Source organism: Cygnus atratus, chromosome 16 (genome assembly GCF_013377495.2).
Source record: "Cygnus atratus isolate AKBS03 ecotype Queensland, Australia chromosome 16, CAtr_DNAZoo_HiC_assembly, whole genome shotgun sequence".
Taxonomy (NCBI): Eukaryota; Metazoa; Chordata; class Aves; order Anseriformes; family Anatidae; genus Cygnus; species Cygnus atratus.
In genome coordinates, this window is record NC_066377.1 from 9,456,642 (window position 1) to 9,478,845 (window position 22,204).

Sequence of the window (22,204 nt, forward strand, 5' to 3'; positions counted from 1 at the left end):
GATAGAGAATGTGTCTAGCAGTCACATTATTTGCACTGTAATCAGATGGTTGTAGCAGTACCCATCTCTGGCAGTTTACTTGCCTTCTCCTTTCTCAGTGTTTGTCTATGCTCCCAATTTGCATGGCATTTGTCATTCTGGATCCAGCGCTGCTTTATGTTTTGCTAGCTTTCCTTCCTCCCATCCACATTCATTTTAGCACTATACATTTCATACTTTTATGGTGTTTATAATTGAGCTCCCTTCAAAGATATTTTTTCTTGGCATATTTTCCTCTGAGTTATCCAGATGGAATTGGCTGAGTTTCTCTCTTTTGGAAGTATTTTTAAATAGGAGAAAAACAACCTATTTTTTTTCCTCATCTTATTATTTTGAATTCTTCTTTAATTAGCAGCTAATGTACGAGAAGATGAAATATACTAAAATGAAGACTTATTAACCAGCAGCGTTAACATTGTCATGGTCTGTGGGGTAGGAGGGTGGGAAGAACCTTCTGAGAGAGAAATTTTAAAGCTGCCTCCAGGGGACACATGCATACATACTCATTGGAATTTAATTAAAAATGTCATTGGAAAGCTGCTGAATAACCTCCATCTTAAACAATTAAGCCTAAACTCCTAGTGACTCAGGCTTCCCTAGCTCATTCATTAGAAGAAGCTCTGTGTCTAGGTGCAATAGACTACTGATGTTAATGTCAGCCTGAAAATAATGTTCAAGGGACTCAGAGATACACAGGTTAAGCCATGTATCAGAAGACTACCAAAAAGTTAATTTTGTGGAAGGCACTTTATCTAAAACTGAAATGTAGTTATGTGGCTAGGCTGCCAAGCAGAAATGAAAAAGTAAAGACAAAAAAAAATGAGGTTGAGGATATGTTAACAAAATAGCAATACAGGTGCCTAAACAGATGTGGGCTTCAGTTCCCAGACTATAAACTTGATCTTTTTTGGCTTCAATTTCAGAACTCAGTGCTTCTGACATACATAATTTTCAGAAGACTCTAAGTCCATTTAGAAGAGGAATACATTTGGTATTTAATAAAGAAGCCTTTAAAGAAGCACCAGAATCATTCACTGGTGGAGACAGGCTATAAAGGATAGTATCGCCATAACTGGTTAGCTCAGCCCCAGCGGTGCTGCCCAACGGTCACTTTTCATAAGCACGGACAGTGAGCATCAGCAACGGTGAACTGGCTGGCTGCTTTCAAACCATCTAACACTCTACAGTAATTAGAAACTGGGCTTGAGCTCAGTCTTCTGCTGGAAACATTTTTATATGCATATTTACATTTCTGTATAGACAACAAAAACTTTTCTCTAAGGTGAAATCTCATCCTAAGGTTTTGAATTTTAACATCACATAAAGGCCATGAGACCCTGGGCAACCCAATCAGGGTGGCACCCCAGCCCATGGCAGGGGGTTGGAACTGGGTGATCCTTGAGGTCCCTTCCAACCCAAGCCATTCTGTCATCCTGTGATAAAGTAACATCAACAAGCCTCCTTTTTTCCATGTTTTTCCTGAGATGGATGTAATCACTGACTGGAAGACTGTGTTATAAAGTATTTTCAGGTTAATTTTTTGGGACACTGTCTATTGTTGGAAAGGGTAATATATTGTATTATAAGACTTGTATACAGCAATGAATGACTTAAATTATTCAAATACATTTCTAGGGTAGTTCATAGAGTAACAAGCTCAACAAACCATTTCTTCCTGCATTCCAAACCAATTTCTTCTCAGAAAGCAATTACATTTAAACACAACTGATGTACACCGAGGAACAGTAAATTAACTTTTACTACTCAGGAGAAAGTCCCATATGTCACTGTGGACAATTCAATGAAAAACTTCTGTTTAGCACAGATAATCCATCAGAAAGATCAGAAGTGTTTAGAAAAGCATTAGGAATATACTGAGCAATAATCCCAAACCTTATAATGCCTCTGTATCAGTGAGTGGTGTATTCTCATCCGAAGTGCTGTGTTCAGGTATGGTCTCACGATTGAACAGATACAATAAGCAAAACTGGTTTTGAGAAGGGTGAAGTGCTGCCTAAAGGCATAATGAGATTCATGTGTGAGAACAGATGAGATTAGGACCGCTTTGCTAAGAGGATTTTACAAAGAGGGGGAAGGGAGGAATTGCAAAAGCAGTGTGAGAGCGCAGTGCCAACCACCTCCAGAAACCCTGAGGGTCACTGACTTTCCAGCATGTCGGAAGGAGTTGAGAGCACGCAGCTGCTCCAGGAGCGTGGTGTCACTTACCCGTCATTTCTCTGGGCTCCCGAGGTGAGCAGAGAAGGTGTTCCCCTCGTTGGTTACGTCAGATGCTCTTTCTAGCTCACGTTCCTCTCTCAGCTTGTTTATCACTGCTTTATTTCATTGACTTCAGTGTTTGTTTTTTTTTTTTTTTTTTTGACTTGGCTCCACAGTGCTATCCATCTGCTCAGCTTCAACTTTACTGCCTATAATAGGCCAAAAAAACCCACAGCTCTAATAAAATACTCACAGTCTTGGAGCATGTGAATACAATAAATGCATTAAACTGTTCAAATGCAATTTATTTGTGAAAAAAAATCAAAAAACAGATTCCTGAATAGAAAATCCCCTAAAGGTGGTTTTACTTTCAGTCCCTTCATTGGGCCACATTCTAAGATGTCCAAAGTATGTAAATCCAGATCCATTTACTTAGATTTGTATTAATACCCAGCACCAAAATATAGAATCCCGTGCACTGAGAAATGCAGATACAGACAAACTTATGTGTGTATGTCCCACAATCAGATCTACACTCCTAAATGCAACCCCACACCTGTACACATTAAATTCTGTTACACTGGAAGCTAACACATAATTTAGAAACCACAAGTTTTAAAGAAATTCCAAAGGAATTTGCTTTCACAGTGCAGAGGAAGAAACAGTTCTACATGCATCACTTTGTGTCCTGTAATAATTCTGTATATGCACATACTATCACACCTAATTCCAGGGAGGCTCAGAGCACACAGCAATGGCAAACAGCTGTAAGAAAATATTGTTTTCACAAAATGGTCCTCATGTGATTTCCTCCTTACGTTGCCATGAAGAAAGACCAATTTTTGCAATTGTCTCTACAACATTTCTAGAACGGACTAGAATCTAACATCCATTTTATTATTTGTTTTAGGAAATAATTTTTCCTATTTTTAATTTGTTTCTCAAATTATATAGCTATGTAGTAACTCCTCTATTTCTAGCTCTGATATTTTCCTGTGAGGAGAGGCTAGGAGAGACTCAGGGGAATCTTATCAAACGTATCAAATCAATACCTGAAGGGAGGGTGCAAGGAAGCCAGAGCCAGGCTCTTTTTGGTGCCCAGTGCCAGGACAAGAGGCAGTGGGCACAAAGTGGAACATAGGAGGCTCCCTCCAAACAATAGGAAGCACTTCTGTGCTGTGCGGATGACAGAGCACTGGCACAGGCTGCTCAGAGAAGTTGTGGAGTCTCCTCCTTGGAGATCTTCCAAAGGTGCCTGGACGTGGTGCTGGGCACCCTGCTCTGGGTGTCCCTGCTTCAGCAGGGCTTGGACCAGGTGGACCCAGAGGTCCCCTCCAACCTCAACCTTTCTGTGGTTCTGGAATAATATCAGACAAACAGACCACTCTAAAAAACAGAATGAGAAGACAGTCAGTGGCCAATAGGCATAGTACATGCAATTTGCACAATGTAGTCCTTCAAATATGGTGATCTCTGTAAAAGAAAAAGATATTCCAAAATGAAAAGCTGAAGGCAAAGAAATACAGCCTCCATTAGAACATGGTTTCCAGGTCAATCCCTGCCTTCTGACAAATCAATACAGAACATGAAATCCATTGTAAAGAGACTCGGGCTTTCAAGCCCTTATTAACCACATTGCAACGCTGATTTCGAGTAAAAAAAAAAAAAGTAATGAAAAAAGATAAATTTTCTGTGCCTATCAGTGTAAGAGAGAGATGGAAAGGATCCATGCAGTTCTGGCTCCAGCTGGGATTCTGCTGCTTCATACTCCGACATAAATTACAATTGACCTAACTCATCTTTATTACTGAAAAGCTATTATGACTGTAGGAGAACTTTCTCCTACAGATGAAGATTGAGGCTCTAGTATGACTTTGATCATAAGTCCTATCTTCACTTTCTGTATCCAGTATTCCATTCTCAATGTCACATAATTTTAAGAATGAACTCTTCAGACTTTCTTCCCCCAGAAAACCCGTAAAAATTGGAATTTTGGATACTATGTTTTTTTTTTTTTCTATTTTAATTTAAAAACAACAACCAACTAACCAGTATAAAACTAATGAGAATGGGGTAACAAGTTTTAAGTTGCACTGAAAGAGATTAGTGCTAGTTTTATACATTCCCAGCTCCCACATTAGGAATGTCTGGGTTACCAAGAGAATCAGCTAAGTCCCAACTTCTTCAGTACAGGAAAACATTGTTGAGTGAAGCGAAGAAATAATACAGAAGATGAGTGAGATGTAAACAAGTGAGCTCAGAAAATGTTGAAAGTGAACTAAAAGCCAAAAGCATCCTTGGTGTTATTTCAGGGAAGTTAATGGATTGACAGCAAGGATAAATTTGAGACTTGGAATCAACGTATAGATGGTTTAAAGGTTCTAGCTTAACCAGTAATTGGCTTGTCTGACCTACACCCTAAGAAGTTATGCAACAGGTTTCTGTACTAATGAAAGCTGCCTTCTGTTGGCTTCTGTTTTCATTTGACCCTTTAGAGGAGCCATTCAGGGCCTGCCATTGTCAAAGTAAAATGTAATTCTAAGCACAAAGCTTTGGGTATATGAGCAGATGGTCACCTTATCCCTGAATGTCAGTTCACCAGGTCGTATGCAGCAAGCTTTCACAATAAAATTTAATGGAGATGACCATACAGATGTAGAACAAAATGGTTTCAAACAGGCACAAAGCAAACAAGGAATGTGTCTAAACTGTGAAGTTTTGAACAACTGAAAACAAAATAGCTTTTGACTTGTTCCTAATAGTCTTGTTCAATTATCGGAACTAAAGAAAAATTCCCTCTGGCAGTTTAATATACGTAGCACTAGCAATATCACATTCTCAGTTTATAGAAACATCAATTTTTTCTTATTCACTCTGGCATTCTTCAGATGATAGCATTAAGCTGTGTATTGATACACTCTACAAATTCCAAAGACTAAGAAATTTTCACTCTTTAGCTTCTCAGAACTAAGCTTTGGACAAAACAGTCAATACAAACTTAAAGGAGAAAAATGGCTACTGGATCACAAGGTCTACCAGCTAAAGCAGACAGGAAGTCAGCTAACAAGTGTACCACGCACATTGTGAGATCAGATCAGCACAGGTACAGTCACTCTGTAGAAGAGTTCACCAATACACATAGTTCTTAGGTGGTACATAACTACATAACATTGATAGCACCCTCTGTGAAATCCTCAGTTTTCAGGAGACAAACTGATATCCTCTATCATATACATCAGAACATGCACACATTTCCTGTAGATGAGTACTGACAAAAGAGTACACAGAAAATCGATGTGCCTACCTCCTTGCCAGTCACCAGTTATAGCAAGGTGGGTATTTCAGGCAAAAGCACTGAACTGTATATGATTAACCACCACCAAGTATGTTCCTGTATTGATCACAGGCAGCACAGACCAGAGAAGAGGATCATAATTCCAACTCATCTCGGAGAACTGGAGAAATAACCAAGAGACACAATGAAAATGAAAACAGACCATAGTCATACAGGACATGTAGGCCAAATCAACTGCACAGAGATAAGAAAGGGGAAGACAGATCTGTTTACAAAGGATGTGGGCTTTAAAGTGAATTACCAGCCAACATACATGAACAAAGTCACACTTAGGAAGAAAAATGTAATCATAGTATTGGGTTGCTTGAGGGCTAATACTAGTTGCAAGACAGACAAAATAATCTAACATTTGGCTTAAAGAGTTGGGCTTCTTACTTTTGTTTCTTGAGTTGGGCTTCTTATTTTTGTTTCTTTAATTAAAATATGATACTCACACAATCCCTACCATGGGCACCAGTAAACATACACAAAGATCCTTTATACCAGTATTTGTCAAAACCTCTACCCCACAGGAGAATAGCTATAGAAGTGCCAAATAACATGATAGCAATACTGCTGCAGCAAGAAGGTTGTGCTGTATTAACGCAGACTCAAATAAAATGCATAATCTGTGTGTGTAAACAACTCACAGTCTTTGGCAAGCGCAAGTCTTTCAGCAAGGTACATCTGACAACTGATAGTGAGATGCATTTATGGGTCCATCCAGAACCACATGGCATTGTCCAGCTTCCCAAACCATCATTTCTTGACTCAACCAATCCATCAGCTGTCTCTATTTCACAGCTACCTCATACATAAATGCTTCTTTTAGCATTTTGAGATTGTACCTGCACAGAGATTAATAAGGTGCATGGAAAACATGAGAATTGCATACAGTGAGAAAAATATTCAACAGCCACTAACTCATCTCTAGACCTACGGATATAAACTGAAAGCTGCCATGGACAAATAATCATGCATTTGGTGGCCACGGCTGGAAGTTTGATCCACAACAATTTGAGATAAAATATAACAGTAGACTCCTACTAAGGCTTCATGATTCAGTGAGATTTTAATATGTAAAACTCTTTCAAATCTTCTTTGTTTGCTGAAGTTTTTCATAAGCCCATAAATGAGATTTATTTGTTACAACTGAAATAGGTCAGAAAAAGAGAATCAATAGCCTTAGCTTGGGAAAAACCTCTTGATGCTGAAATTCTAAAATAAGATAGTTCTTTGAAATGCCCTTCTATTAACTACTTTCCTCAGAGAAGTCTAAGGCATATTCATTAGCCTCAAATTAAATTGACCATGGTATGATTTGCATCATATAACATAATGTGACAGTAGTGAAACCCCAATATGACATAAAAGACACACAAAAAAATCAATTTTAAGAATTTTCAATTAAAAAAGTAGCCTGCAAACCTGCAAAGTCCCATAAGCAAAAAGGATTACAGCTGGCAGTGCTCTCAATGACTTAATTTACATGTGAAAGAGCTCAACTTCTAGTTAATTATACTGCAGACGCAACCCTGAAAATCCAGGGTATGGATATTCATTTCTCATTAGAAAGCTCCTGCTTTTCTCACTCACTCTCTATTATTTTTTTTTTAAATTATTCACCTCACCATTGTGCATAGATCTACAGAAAAACAGCCCATTAAAATATACCAATAAAAGTATGACAAATATTGATATCAAAATTGCTTTGGTATGGGTGTTTTATTCATTCCAAGTCTACACAGATGAATACTCTGCTTATTTCTTCTTCTGCTAGATGCTCCCATGATTCCCCTAAGCCTACTACCTGTTAATAAAAGAACCTTTTAATTCATAATTTACATAGAAATGAATATGAATTTAAGAAATCTACACTTATTTTGGAAAAAAAATCCTTGGTCATGCACTCCTTTCTTTAAAATTCTTCCGATCTCCTTCTCCTATCTCCGTTATCATTCAGGTTACGAACAAAGGAATGAAGCTGTAACTGAGCTCATATTCTCATACTCCATATCAGCGAGATTCCCTCTGTCACAGCCTCCAGAACAGTTGTGTTTCTCAGTGGTATTATTCTGGAACTGTTCACTAAAGCAAGCAGTTTAAAACAATCTTTCTGCTTGTCTTTCTCCTCCTCTATATTATGTTACACTAGACACATACACACAGTGGTTTTATGGGCTTTTAAAGACCATATTGGGAAATCAAACTTCACAAATCTAGATTTGTGGGAGTGCGTGAGTGTGTCTAATGTACACAAATCCGGAAAAAAGGGAAGATGTTGCTGCTCTTGGTTGACTAGTAACTCCCCTCATAGCAAAGGTCCCATCAACACATGATGGGTCTGCTGCTGTGCTGGTCCAGCTGCCATCCTTCACAAACCCAACAAATGTGTGAGGCTGGCACTGGATCTCCTTTGGGCTTGTTATAGGAGCTACCTGGCTGCAGTCAATGAAGTCTGTGAGAACCCACAAAATTTTCTGTTCTCTTTCCTTCCCCTAACGAACCTGAAAGATACATCACCAGTCAACAGAAATGTAACATCAGAAAAATCAAGGGGATTGGCATTTTGTTAGATTGTTTAATAGATCTTCCTCAGCATGGTTGCATTTGTCAAGAAATAACCACTAATGCAGAGCTACCAGCAGACAACAGTGCTCAGCTTCAGGGTCCTTCCCACCTTTCTGAAGCACTGCCTAGGTTCCCAACACAACTTGGGCAATGTTAGGAATGCGCACTGCTGGTTGTCTCACGGGCTGCCACAATGATAAAAACCTGCACAGAAAATCTGTACACTCCTACAGAAGCCCAATTTATTTACAAGGTGCCTCCTGTGAGGGCTTTTGGATGGCAACATCATAACCACCAAATGCAGTCTCTGCACACACAAATTGCTTTTAGACCAAAACTTGCCTGTTAGAGCTTCATGCAACTTTTTTTTTTTTTTTCCTCTTGTAAAAAGTACAACTGGTCCAGAAAACAGGCTAAGTATTCTCATATGTCTCTACTGACCAGTTTCCCAGTTGATGGCTTTTTGTTTAAACTTGATGTCTATTGTTTAAAAACAGTTGAACACGGGGTTTTGTTGTTGTTTGTTTTCCAACTTTGTTCTATACATCTTTTCTTTCCTGGATTTCACTTTTACAGGGTTTAAAAACTGAGCTATTGAACAATCTATATTCAACTAGATGCATCAATTCTAGGCAGATCCACAGCAAACCTCAGGTAAATTTAATAGCTCCGTTAAAAATGATAGAACGGAAATAATATTCACTACTATATTTTTTCCTAAAATTATATATGCATTTTCTGTTTGTTCTCCTAGGCACCCAAATCCGCCTGTTCTCCCTGCCAACTTAACAGCTTTTCCTGCTTCAAAATCAACTGAGACACTGATCCAAATTTATTGATCCAGAGCATGAAGTCTGACACTCTTCACGGCTCCGTTCTAATTGTACCTGCCGCAGGATGATAGGACACACAAATACATGTTTACCCTCAACCTTACATCTAAAGGGGAAAGAACTCTGGCAGCTGCAAATTACTTGAAGTGCTATTTAACCTTTTCTGGTATTGACATCATTTCCTTTGGGAGTGAAACAGAGCCTGTCACAGGTTATAGCTTTTATTCAGCACAGTAGATCTCATCTAGTCTGGCAAAGGTCCTTCTTTGGCAATTAATTCCATGTTTTATTCATCCCCGAATTCTTTAAAGCTGCAAATCAAAATGCCAGTCTATGCACTGCTAACCACATTATGAAGCACCAGTATTGCTAATAAAGGTGCTTTTTGCATAGCAATCAGATTGCCTCTTTTCAGAGAAAATGAATTTAGCTCTGTATTTATCTCACTAATTGCATTCATAGCATTACAGACAAAATACCACCCACCTCAGATTTACATTATGCAAAACCCAATCTCTTAAGTTACTAAACCAAAAGTAAGCCATACGTTCCCTCCCGAGACGCAGAAAACACATTGTTTGAACTGTCAAACCATATGAATTAGATTTATCAGGAAAAAAGCTTAGATACCACAAATGATAAGAAAATAATCACTTCAGAGCATGTGCATGCTGTAAATTCACTGCTTAGGAGAAAAGCACAACAGCTGACCAAGCACATGTTGCTGAATTTATGTCTCTCTGGTAATTATGAAAGCAAAGAGGCAATTTCTTACTTGAGTCCAGTTGAATTCGAGAAATAACGTAACATTCAAATGGAAAGCAGCGAGAGCTCTTACAGCTATCCCTCCTCCATGCCCCCAGGGCTCCATTAAGTTTATGGGTAAAGTCAGTCAGTTTTCATTGTCCCACTGCAAGCTTGAAAAATGAAAATCTTCCTTAAAGAGGTATATAAATGTCTGTCCCAACTAGCAGGAAAACTATGATACACCGAGACTTACAATTCAGGAGCCAGAAACTGCTGCTCTTAATTAAGCCCAACTCTCTCTTCATACTGAAGCTTAGAAAAGGTCTACAGCGTACTTTATTGTAGTTACCTATTGCCACGGGTTTTTAAGTACTGCTTTGTACCGTAATTAGTGTTCCACCTCCTACTCTATTAGCTCCATCATTGTGTACAGCACTCTTCACAAATTTCTACAACAGAACAGATTGAGAGAGTGCATTAGAGACAATGTTTTCATACTATGAATTCTTTCCCATTTTTAATTCTTTGTAAGGGTCCCTGCTCACTGGAATGACTCACAGGGTTGGTGCATTATTATTCCACAGACTTTACTTCAAGACAAGTGCCAGTGATTGAGACTTTTGAGACGAAACTTTGTCACACCAGAAACAAGGCACATCATTTGTAAAGTCCGATTGCAGCTCCTTGTGAAGACCTTTGGATTGACACGTGTCTGTCTGGTCATACTCTGCTTCAAATGTGAGAGACTAGAATATTAAGGAGAATCTAGTGCTTTGGGTATCTGCCTACACTGAAGACAAAGCAGTAAAACTGGTCTGTGCTCAGGCACAACAAGAGGACTATTGATGCTAAGGTTACAAAGCCAAAAGAACCTAAGAATGGCAGCAAAGGTCAGACAAAGGCCCAGCTATCCCAGCACCATGCCTCTGGCTGTGCTCAGCAGCAAAGGCTGACTGAAGGTTACTGGGAAACCTTCTCAAAACATCAGTTTACTGTTTTTAGACTTCCTGAGAGCTGCTGTCTTGGTATTTAATAGCTTTCAGTGGATTTTCCTTTCAACATTTTCTCCACTCCTTTTTCAACCTACAGTAATTTTGCCTCCAAGCATCTTGTGGCAAGGAGGACAGATTACTTAAATTTGCATATACAAATGAGATTTTCTTCTGTGTAAATACACAAACTTCTTTCACAAAGGTTTAAAAATGTAGCATCCATTATTTATTGCCATTGCAAATGTCATTAGTTTCTGCGGCACTCACCAAAATGGAGAACACTACAAGCACTAATGAATTTACTTTGAAATATCTTGGGTACGTAGAAAATGCTATCTTACTTCTATATTACAGCACAAGGAGACTATTTACCTCAATAAGTCAAATGACACAGGTAGTCTGTGGCAAACCCAAGAGCAGAATCTAGGTCATCAGCTTCTCAGCCTGTTCTCTAAAGTACAAGATAAGGAAGAAAGAGCACAAGAAACTACACAATAAGAAAAGATCAATACTGAAGAGCTTTTAAAAGCTTAGGAATAAATTCAGATCTGAACTGATCTAATGAAGCTGAAAAGAGGTGTACTCATTCTCCTATTTTTTTCAGTATTTATACTTGTTGCCGTTCTCCACAGTGTCTAGCTTTGCAGGTGAAATATCTAATAGGGGCAGTGTTCTCTGCTCTTATAAATATCTCTATTTTACTCTGTACTGACTTCCTTCATAATATGTCTCCCTTTTCGAGTAAACCACATTGCTTTTGCTTCCGTATTGGCTAAATGTATTTTCGGAAGACTTCTGCATGTGGAATATTCCACCCATGGAGGCCTACTGGTTGGAATGCTTTGCAGATGGTCCTCTGTGGAACAGGAACAAGTCCATGCCTTCTGAAATGCAATAAACAGCTGTAATAACCCCTTACAAACCAATGAGGAAACACCATATAAACTTCAGTTATCTCATCTGCCTTAAAAGCCAAAGGAAAAAAAAAGTTGCAAATATTGGACACTGAATCTGATAAGCTAATTCATGGAAGTATTTTATATGCATTCCATTCTGCCTCCAGAACTCTGGCTGGGGAGGAGACCCTGTTTTCCGTGTACCTCCTTTCACAGTAAACCAGGAGTATGAAAAAAAGGGGATGCTACCCCTCCTAAACCAAATCTGTGATGTCTGTTCTTGCCTCTAGTTTATGACTATTTTCAACAACTCTTCAGTAAGGCTGCACTGTGCCTCACTATAATGGAAGTGCTTTGTGGTCTTATGGATCAGTATGACAGAGCACATATTCCCCATCCCACAGCATTATGGCACAGAAAGGCAGAAATTGGCATACTCAGAAGAGGAAGGAACTGCCTGAGTATCAGTGCTGATGAGAAATGACAGAAGAGCTTTTAGACCAAGGCCAATATTGTCTCAAATGGGCCAAGAATATGTAATACTCACAGTTAGAGCAGAAAAAGTTTTGAGTGGTGGTAAATTCCCTTTCTCTTAAATGTAACATCTCTTTTCTGTGATACACTGATAAAAATTATGCCAGAGGGTCTAAACGTAGAAGGGGGAGCTAGCACTCTGTACCATTTCAAGGCAAGCAGCAGCCGGCAGCGTTTTGGAATTTTCTCAAGAATGGCATGTTCATCTGACATTACTAAAAACTGGCCCTGATAAAACTAAATGGCTTATAAAAGGATTAATAACAAGTTGTCCTAATGATTAAGAGTCCACCATCCACCATTTTCTTCAGAGATGAAATGTATGAGTTTAATATGAAGTTAAGAGCTTTAATGACTTCTTCATGAATACTTTATTCGCATTAGTTTACTAACTTTGTAATAAAAATAAAAATATTTTAAAAGCCCCTTAAACTACTCATTTAGCTGTTGTAATGCAGATCACAGAGGCAACTGATTTTATAATGCTCAATAGGCAAACTATAGTAGAAAAAAAGTAATTTTCTACATGACAGAAGCTGCTGTATGAAACCACTAATTCCAAGGTGATGTTATCACTACAGTTTAATCCTTCTCGTATGAACTGCCTAAATATTTTTAATAGCTTATCTACCAAATCCTATGTTTTCCCTTTCATATTTTTTTCAAAAATCCTTGTAAATAATAAATGAACCTTTCATGTAAATGCAGTTCAGTCTAGCTTTGGGAAAATGAAACGAAAATGCATTTGTGAACATTGTTGCTTTAAAGAATAAAAGCTGCACACTGAAAAGATTTTATTATTCATGTATAAGATCACGCAACAGTTATGAATGTTTACAAATACTCTGAAAACAGCAAAAGCTGTTTAATAAACTTCAAAGCTCAAACAGACTAATTTGCATCTTAGATGACCGATTACAAATTGTGTAGACAAACTCTGTAACCAAAAGATAAAATCCTTTTAAGAAAACTACACAGGAATGAGTCACAAATTCATGATCTGCTTTCAAAAGCAGAAAAAGGGGTAATTTTGTCAGGAAGATGGTTCACTGGAAGAGTTCATACAGCTCCGATTTGCAAACAACTTGCTTGAATCGTTCTGAGCTCTACAGCACTCGCTGCTCTCATGGGCTGACCGGCCTCTGTGGTTATCTACTGGAGTTCCAGTGGTGTGACTAGACGAGTGCAGCTACAACACATGTCAGAAAGCCAGAGCCCACCGACATAACTGTAGATAGTATGTGGGCATTGGTGCCATGACTTGGTACTCTAACTTTTCTGGTACAGCTTCATATAGGCCACTACATGAAATACCACCACGTTCATCAACAGTTTGAAAACAAGTATTCTGTGTCTTCAGAAACACACAGACAAGTTTTCTTATATACATTCTGAAGTGTGTATTCTGTATTCTCAAGATTGTGTAAATCTTCCTGTGAACGGAAGTGAAAAAGGTCAAACAGGTAGGTGTTCTAGCAATCTGAATCAATATTTTTTCTGGAGAACAAGCTGACAGCACTTGAGAATGCAGTTCTGGTTTCTCATTAATTCCCTTTTCTTTAAATATCGTGTTTGCTAGTGCTATCAACAACTGTGCTACGGAATTCTGGTCAATACTGCTGGGCATCCAGCTGCCTTTCAAGAATGTATCAACTGTGGAAGTCACAACAAACTTTAACAAGGCTTCAAAAGACTGTAAAACATAAGGTTCAGGCATGAACCTCATTAACATTACCTTCTGTTAGGTTTCAGTGTGTTTGATTCAAATTTTAATCAGTAAGCAAAGCCTCTGGATAATCTTAACTCAAAAGGATACAAATTACAAAGGCTGGCTATAACAAAATAATCACCAGCTGAAAGAAAACTCCCCTCCTTTCCTTAACATTGTTCACGTATATTTCATGGGTATAACGCACACACATACACCAGGTTAAGACTGTATTCAAAAAGTAGGAAATGCCAGCAGAAGTTTCTTTTTAGTTCAATACTATTCCCTTCTGTTCTTCTCCTTTTTTATTTATTTATTTGACAGCCTGATAGCCCAAACTCTTTATTTCTTAATTACACTCCTCATTTATCCTGAGCAATATGAATCTAATTTTCTAGTGACGCCGAGAGGAGATGCACAGACCACGGGTCTGTAAAAGCACTGCAGTTTGCTGCCCGCCTTCATATGAGTCTGTAACTTAGCAAGATCCCTGCTTCACCTGTTCAAATGATGCTGTCCCCTCAAAAGCCCATGTTCTGTGTATAGCTGATACTCTAATCTGATGCTGGGCTAAGAACTGGGCTAGGTTCTCTGAACCTAACTTCAGATGATGTCACTTTGGGCAGGCTTCCACTCCAGCAAAAAAAAAGACACTACCCTTAGCAAAAAAAAAAAAAAAAAAAAAAAGATTAACTTCAAAACATTGACTGTAACTCTACGTGTTGTCTCATCTGAATGGATTTTGAAACTGAGAAAATATAATCTTTAACAGATATTGCTGGCAACATCAGTGAAAGTTAAACAGTCTTAAACGTGTCTGCTCGAGGGTAGATAAAAGGCATACAGCCTCCCACCTCTTCATATTAGTCAACTAAATGTACATTTTGACAGATACCAAAAGGCCTGCTCAGTGACTATCACTTACTTGCAAAAGGAGAAATTTAATATTGCAGCAAAAGCCTGGATCAGAAGCTTATTTTCACATATTACAGATACTACACTACTGAATTAGTAGAGTTAAGTTTCTAGTATTCCTCAACTACTTTCATCTAGAAATACACAGGATAAAGATACTTGCTCCCTTTTCAGTTTAGGATCTTTTGCTTCTTCATATCCCCACACACAGGCACGTGACTCGCTTTCAACAGCCAGATGCAGAACAAAGCTCCCTCAAATGCATCAGTGCAATGCCAAATGCCTCATCAGTGTTCAGCAAGTAATAAATAAGATACTAATAATTAAAAATGTAATCCACCTGTAACTTCCTAGTGAATCTTGCTTATAATTTTCTCCCATGAGAGAGAATAATACCGGATTCAAAATCAGACGTGTAGATGAAGAGGTGAATTTTGGTGAGAGAGTCTGTACCCAGAGAATTAAACTTGGTATAATAAAATCATTTTGTACGTTTACTAGGGTTTTAACAGATTTTTACTATGGTTTACTAGGGCAAGTAACATTTACAACATAATCTGTCCAATAGATGTAAACAATTGGTATTATGCTGTTATTAAAATAAAAAACTTTCAACTATTTTTTCAGTATTCACAAGCTACTTTTAAATTACTTTCATTTTGGATATGGACCCTGCTGGGATAACCACAGTGATTAAAGAATCACTGTAGCACAAGCCTGCCTGAGGGAATTAAGGCCTGCGCGGACACACTAGGTTCAGAGCTCACTCTGTAATGGTATGCATCAGCGTAACAAATACCATGACAAAGAAGAGAGGAAAACCAGATGTGGGCAGAAAACCACAGCCTGCAACTATCCCACCCCCCACACCTGCTGCTGCTCTGTTTTGTCTTTCCTGTCCCCCTTACCAGCAAAATTTGATTTTCTCCTTGCCTCTCCTACCAAGTTCCAGCTCCATTCCCTGGTACAACGCATGGTACCAGAAGCTTGTGTCTGTCCATTGGGCTGAGATTCTTCTGTCCTCAGAAACTGGATAGAGAGAAAGAGAACAGGAGGCTGAGCTGCTCATGCTACAACTTGAGAGCCACGACTAAGCCCTCTGCTCTGCAAAACCAGTGCTCTTCTGCAGCCAGCTAATGTTAGCTCTGCCACTCAGATGGCAGCCCTGCTCAGGGGTTTTCCAGACATAACCCCGCTGGTGGTATAGGATGGGATGAGTACCATGCACATCTCCCTTTGAATCTTAGGAACATACACACACACACACACACAAAGGTACATGGAGACTATTTCCAAAGACATTGATTCTATTGAGACCTGAATTCTGCACCTTCAAGTTTCTGTGTTATGAAAGAGTCTTTAGGCACGACACAACCGATATTCATTCCTCGTGACCCCTGCAATTTAGGGAACAAGCAGCAGAGCCCAGGGACTGTACTGAGACTACACAGATCAGGAGTAAACTCGCGTATCTCCATCCACATTGGATTTTCCTTACATATATGGAGAACTTTGAATTGCAGCCTTAAGACAACTTCTGGAGGTCTTCTTCAGGAACAGAGAAACAAATATTTCCAGGTAACTTAATTGAGACCATGTTACTAGATAATATTAGCTGTATGATATGCAACAGATAAAAAAAATCCCTAAAGAAGTTTGCAACATGCATTATATTTCTGTGCTAGAGCCCTACAAATAATCACTGAGGAATCCACTATTTTCACTGCAAAGTATTTCTGCCCAGTTTCTGCTGTGCTTTTGACTCCTGAAAACACTGACACAATGAAGGGAGTGCTGCACCACTTGAGGAGGGGCCGTGAGGGTTCAAAGCCTCACACTCTTCATCAGCCACTGCACCTTGCACAGCCTGGGGAAGCTGTATGATGCTAAGGCATTACACGCTGCTCATAAAGGAAGAAGTCTTACTGGGAAATTTTTGCAGAATGAGGCACAAAGAGCCAGAACTGGCTATTTCATAGTTCCTCCAACTTTTGAAGTCTAAAAAGATATTAATGTTAATTTTATCTAACAAAACATGAGGCGTTACGCATGTTGCTGGGCAAAGAACAGGAAGGGTACAGAGCCCCCTGTTTGGAGACAAACACTGCTGGTGTCACAGCAATCTTTGAACTTGCCTGGATGCCAACATGCCTCAACAAGCACAGAGAAAAACAAACTGAACAAATCCAGTCTTTTTTTTTGACCTCCTTGTTAGGTAGGCTACGCAACTGTAAAACTACTTACATCTCTTCTCTAATATCCTGTCACATAAGGGAAAGGATGATATGCACCAGCAATTCCAGATCAATACAGGGTTTGTTTATCGCTGATGGGATAGAGCTTTTCTCTCCCTAATGTCTAATGACTGTGGTTTATTTTCTAATCAGACGTGCATTTTCTCTCTAACTACGTTTCACTAAAGACAATCGTTTGGATGCAGCGAGGCATAACAAATCAGTTATTTTTGCCATGCCATTGTCAATGTTAATGCAGTGACTTTGAATCCAGTGAGTGCCTTGCACAGATGATGCCTATCCCGTTTCATGCAAGTTTTGCATTCTTGCAGTTATAATGCAGAGCCAGATGGTTCAGAGCCAGATGGTTCAATCAATAAGCACCTGCCAGGTGGATCCTGCGCACAGAGCTGGGGAGAATGCCAGCATTCTTGACAGCATGGCTGTTGTACCATCTCCATCTCTAGGCCTGAAATTTATCAGAGGTGAGAATGATCAGAACTACATGTGAAGTCTGCACGCAAGCATTTTTGGCATTGCACAACCACTACAGGAAAAACAGCCAGGCTGAAAGCTTGAATTATGATCTTGCTCTTTCCCCTCCTGCCTCCCACTGCCAACTTTTTCTTCATATCCTTTCAAAAACCTGGCATCATAACAGAATGTAAAAAAGTGGAAAGAATGATGTTCAGATTCCCTTGGATGTAATTCTTTGATTGACCCAGTCCACGGTGAGGCAGCAGCCAGCAAGTTTGCCCCTGGGGTTAAAAAACAGAGAAATAGCCTCACATTGCCTTATTATATTTTCTTTCTTCCTCTGTTCTTTTTAATAAATTAAAGTTTGATTTCTCTTTCCTTTAGGTGTTTGTAGGGATTTGGATTATGAGAAACCCAAATTAGTGGAGCTTTATTTGCTGATCCAATTCAACTTGTGCCCTTCCATTTCAACACAGGGGAGCATCATGAATGCAAAGTTAAAAATATCCAATTTGAAAGTTCTGGCCCACATATGAAAAAAAAAGTAGTCACTGGCAGATTGTCCTCTAGAATACAGAGCTAGAAGATATGTCAAGAGATTACTAGTTCACTACCCTGTAATTATCTGTATTGAACAGGAACTAGATTGTTTTCTTCCATTGCTTAAATAAGCTAGACCTAAGACGGACCACAGCAACACAAAAGTCAGACGCTAACTTGGGCTGACCTCTACACCACTCTCCTGCTCCCCTGGGTCGGCAGGCAATGTGCTGGCCCTCAAAATAACCTAATAAATTTTACCAGCTGTTCTAATTTCTGGCAGCTGGAGGTTCAGTCTACCCTTCAGGCCCCTGAAGTATCTCCTGAAGTGGGAAGAGAAAAAGGACTAGTGAGAGCTCAGCTTAGCTCACTTTGTAACAGCTGAGAAACACGTCAGTTCTCAGAAGTGTTGGTAGGTTGTTTTGGTTTGCTGTAGTTTTGCCGTTTTAATGCATGGTTGCATAGCTCCAGCTGTACAAACGGATCTGGGAAACACAGGATAAAGCTGAAAACTATACTATTTCAACAGACTGTTCTCAACAAGGTTTTTGATAAGGAACTCAACTTCTCCACGGCCTAGTCTATGCACAGATGCTCTTATTTGGTCACAATGCCAGCTATCAATAACAGTAACACTGGTGACAAGCTCGGCAGAACCTCCCCTATAGCATCCTTTTACTGCTTAGGTGAAGTACTTAGGACCCAGATGAAAAAGAGTTTGAAAATGTTTGTATATAAGCTACACTGTAATGAATATTACCGAGGCATTATGATGTATTTATCACTTGGTCAGAAATCAATTTTTTTTTTCTTTTTCTTCTTCCTTCAGCCTACCTCAAGAAGCAGCTACAGTACCTAAAAGCTGCTTCTGTCAAAGCTGAAGTTAGGCGTGATTCATTAGTCACCCTAACATGGCAGGAACAACACAATTCATCTCAAGCACCTCAAATCCTCTAGAAGACAAAAGGCAAGTAATGGATACTGCACTGATAATAAATTTGAGATTTTCAAGCGGAGCCAGTAAAAGAGATGAGACCAGAGTTCTGCATTTCTTAGGTTTCCCCACCATTTAACAGCATCCACAACTGGTTCAAATTAGGTACCCCGTTTAGATACTCAAGTATGAGTAGAAGCTGGTCTTTCTGGGATCACTCTTCACAATCAGTGAAGAAAAAAATGGCTTATTAAAATTCAGAGGACAAATTTCTGCATGCTTTGAGGACCTGCCAAAATAAGCTGAGCACAATCCAAAATTTCAGTGCAGTTTGCTTCTCACAGATATTTCTCTATAAAGAAGAACCTACCTCCTCAGAGAGGGGTTCTTGGAAAAACCTCTGCTAAATAGCTCCACAGAAACAGTTCTACAGCTGGGAAAGGCTTCCCTACAATCAGCCTGCTCTCCTTCAGAGGCTTTATTTTTTGCTGGCAAATATGGTCCGCTACAGTAAACCTCCTCACTCTCTTACACACACAAGCAAAGAACACAGAGTAAATCTCACAATTAGATACGCTTTTCGTTATCTGTAATAAGCTATGGATGGCATGACTAGAACATTTGTTTGTAATTTCCTGCAAGCAGACTTTGGTATTTATGAAGTTGTTGGTAATACAACATTTTTTTTTATAAATGTTTATAAACATATTTTAATAATTTATTTTATTCATAAATATATTACAGCCTGGCAGGGTTTGAAAAACTATTGCTTTTTAATTGATTTTGTCTATTTGGCTCTTTGTGAAACTGCCAGTGAGTTATATGGTCAGTTATTGCAAGCTGTAAAGAAGTCTCTAGCATTCTTTTTCTTAACTCTCTCTCTATATGCAGCTTGCCAAGGAACTGGGATAAACAACCACACGTATGCTTGAAGGCACAATCAAAAATAAAAAGTAAAATCTGAGCACAGTTGAACTGAGTGCATTTGAATAAATATCCATGGATACAGCTTTACAGTATCTACCCAGCTTCATATTTTTGCTAGTTTTTTTTTTCCCCGCAGACTAATGAGAGGCCCATGTTCCTACAGTATAACACAAGAGACACCAGTTCTGCTCTCAGTTAGAAACTATATTTTCCTGCTACGAACCTAACAAATAACGATTTGAGATACTATGACCCCAGACTTCTCCCTGTAGCTCTAAAAGCAGAACAAAAGTAAGAAGCACAAAGCCTTCTACCTGCAATAAATTGAAGTGCAACCTGTGAAAGAACGCTGCTTGTGCCAGGCCTCCCAAACCAGACTAGCCAGCCAACACCGGTCATTTTGTTTCCACCAATAGGCCATATGCACGAACACATCAGGATGTTCCACCCAAAAATATGCTTTTGGCTGGAGCTGTCCCTTCAGTACAAACATATTAGCTTCCTAATGTTTATGCATGTGCTTGACAACTCTCGAGGTATGAGGCTGGCATTCTGCCAACCAAAATTTTCTGTTTCGCCCTTAACACAAACAGTTGCTTTGAAGTATTCCAGGTTTATTGAATGAACAAATAACTTGTTTATGTAAAATATTCTGGGAAAATTTCCACGACCTTTTACTATATAATTGCAGCTTGCCTTCAGATTCATACAGTACATCATCAGCTCTGGTTTTATATGCACAGAAGCTCTCCTGTATGGCACAACCTTACAACAATGTTCATTCTCAAATATAAAACTGAGTGAGTAGGAGAAGTTAAGGAAAATAAAGCAAGTTGTCTTAAACCAAAATGTTAAAATCTAAATACCTGACTTTAAACACTTACATTTTTGCATACTAGATACATAAATATTATTTTTAGAAGTAACTAGGCTTTTAGAGGCATCAAGGACCCTCTGTTAATACTGAATAATCTCAGTTTTCCAATCAGTGGGGCTTGGAAGTAAAAAACAACTTGGATTTTATCTGAATGCCTCCCTGTGAGGTTAACCTCCTAAATCTGAGGGTGTCAGTACTTCAAAAAAGAGATCAAACTTCTTGGAAATTTCAGGGAAGCTAGTCTTTTGTTCAGTCAAGGTTCACCACCTTTCCAGGCCAGGTATTCTGCTGAAACAATACTAAATGTCCTCCTCCAACTTCTGTTGAAAGCAAAACTCCCACCTAAGTGTAGTAATGGTCCTGGGTCCTCAGACAAGGAATAGATGAAACACAGGCTTCCTGTTTGTCTTCTTCAGTGACGTGGCTTTCCTGGTAAATGTCATACTGGTAAATCAGTTTATCTTGCAGTATGTAACATTGATTCTTAATAAGAAAGCAATAAGAATGGAGTAAATACCATGCTGGAATATCCATAGATCTATTTCCCGTTTTGAATCAGACATGGTTAATGTACAGTCAGGGTATCAAATACAGTCCATTGAGACAATCAATTTCACCTGACTCTCCCTTGGGGCTGCTTTTTCCAGGATTACTCCTCAGCCGCAGGCTCAAGAAATCTTTCGGCTGCAGACACCTGCATCTGGCAGCTCTCTACTGTGGATATTATTTGCACCTTGTGCAACTGTGCTGCACAGTGCCTATCAGGTTGTTCCAGAAAACAAGAAACCAATTGTATGCTGTATTCAGTAGGTGCATTCATATGAGTGGGGTAGGGAGGGTATGAAGCATGGTGAAAATCCTACTCACAGCTGGAGAAAATGTGCCTCTGAATGTGCCTCTGGTCTAGACTTAAATATCCACCAGCAATGGCTTTAATCTAAGGAGTACATTGTTCCCATTGATATTCATACCCTCCTTTTTGATTTAGTAACTTTACTTCTTAATGTACCGTGTTTATTTTCGCAAATTGCAAGTCAGGTTCCATTTATCCTCTGCTGATTAAGATAATCTCCTTTGATGGGCAAGCAGCAGAAGTATATAAATGCACTATAAATGCTTCTGAAAGTTATTTTGGTTTCTTTAGCTTCTACAAACTTCCTTCATCTGGTGGAACACATGCTGAAATCGAAGAAGTCAAACTTATTCTGTTTTAAAAGACTCTTTCAGTATTTTTAGATTAATCATCTGAAACTGCATTCTTAACCTGTGCATGCTTCAAAACCATTTTAAAATTCAAATACTAAAAGACTGAATAAAGTTTTTGGTGAGCTAAGTCAGCTGCCATTGAAGTCTTAAATTCAGAGGCATTCCCATACCAGCCTCACCTTCAAAGACCACCACCAGTTCACCACCTTCTGTTGCCATGCAT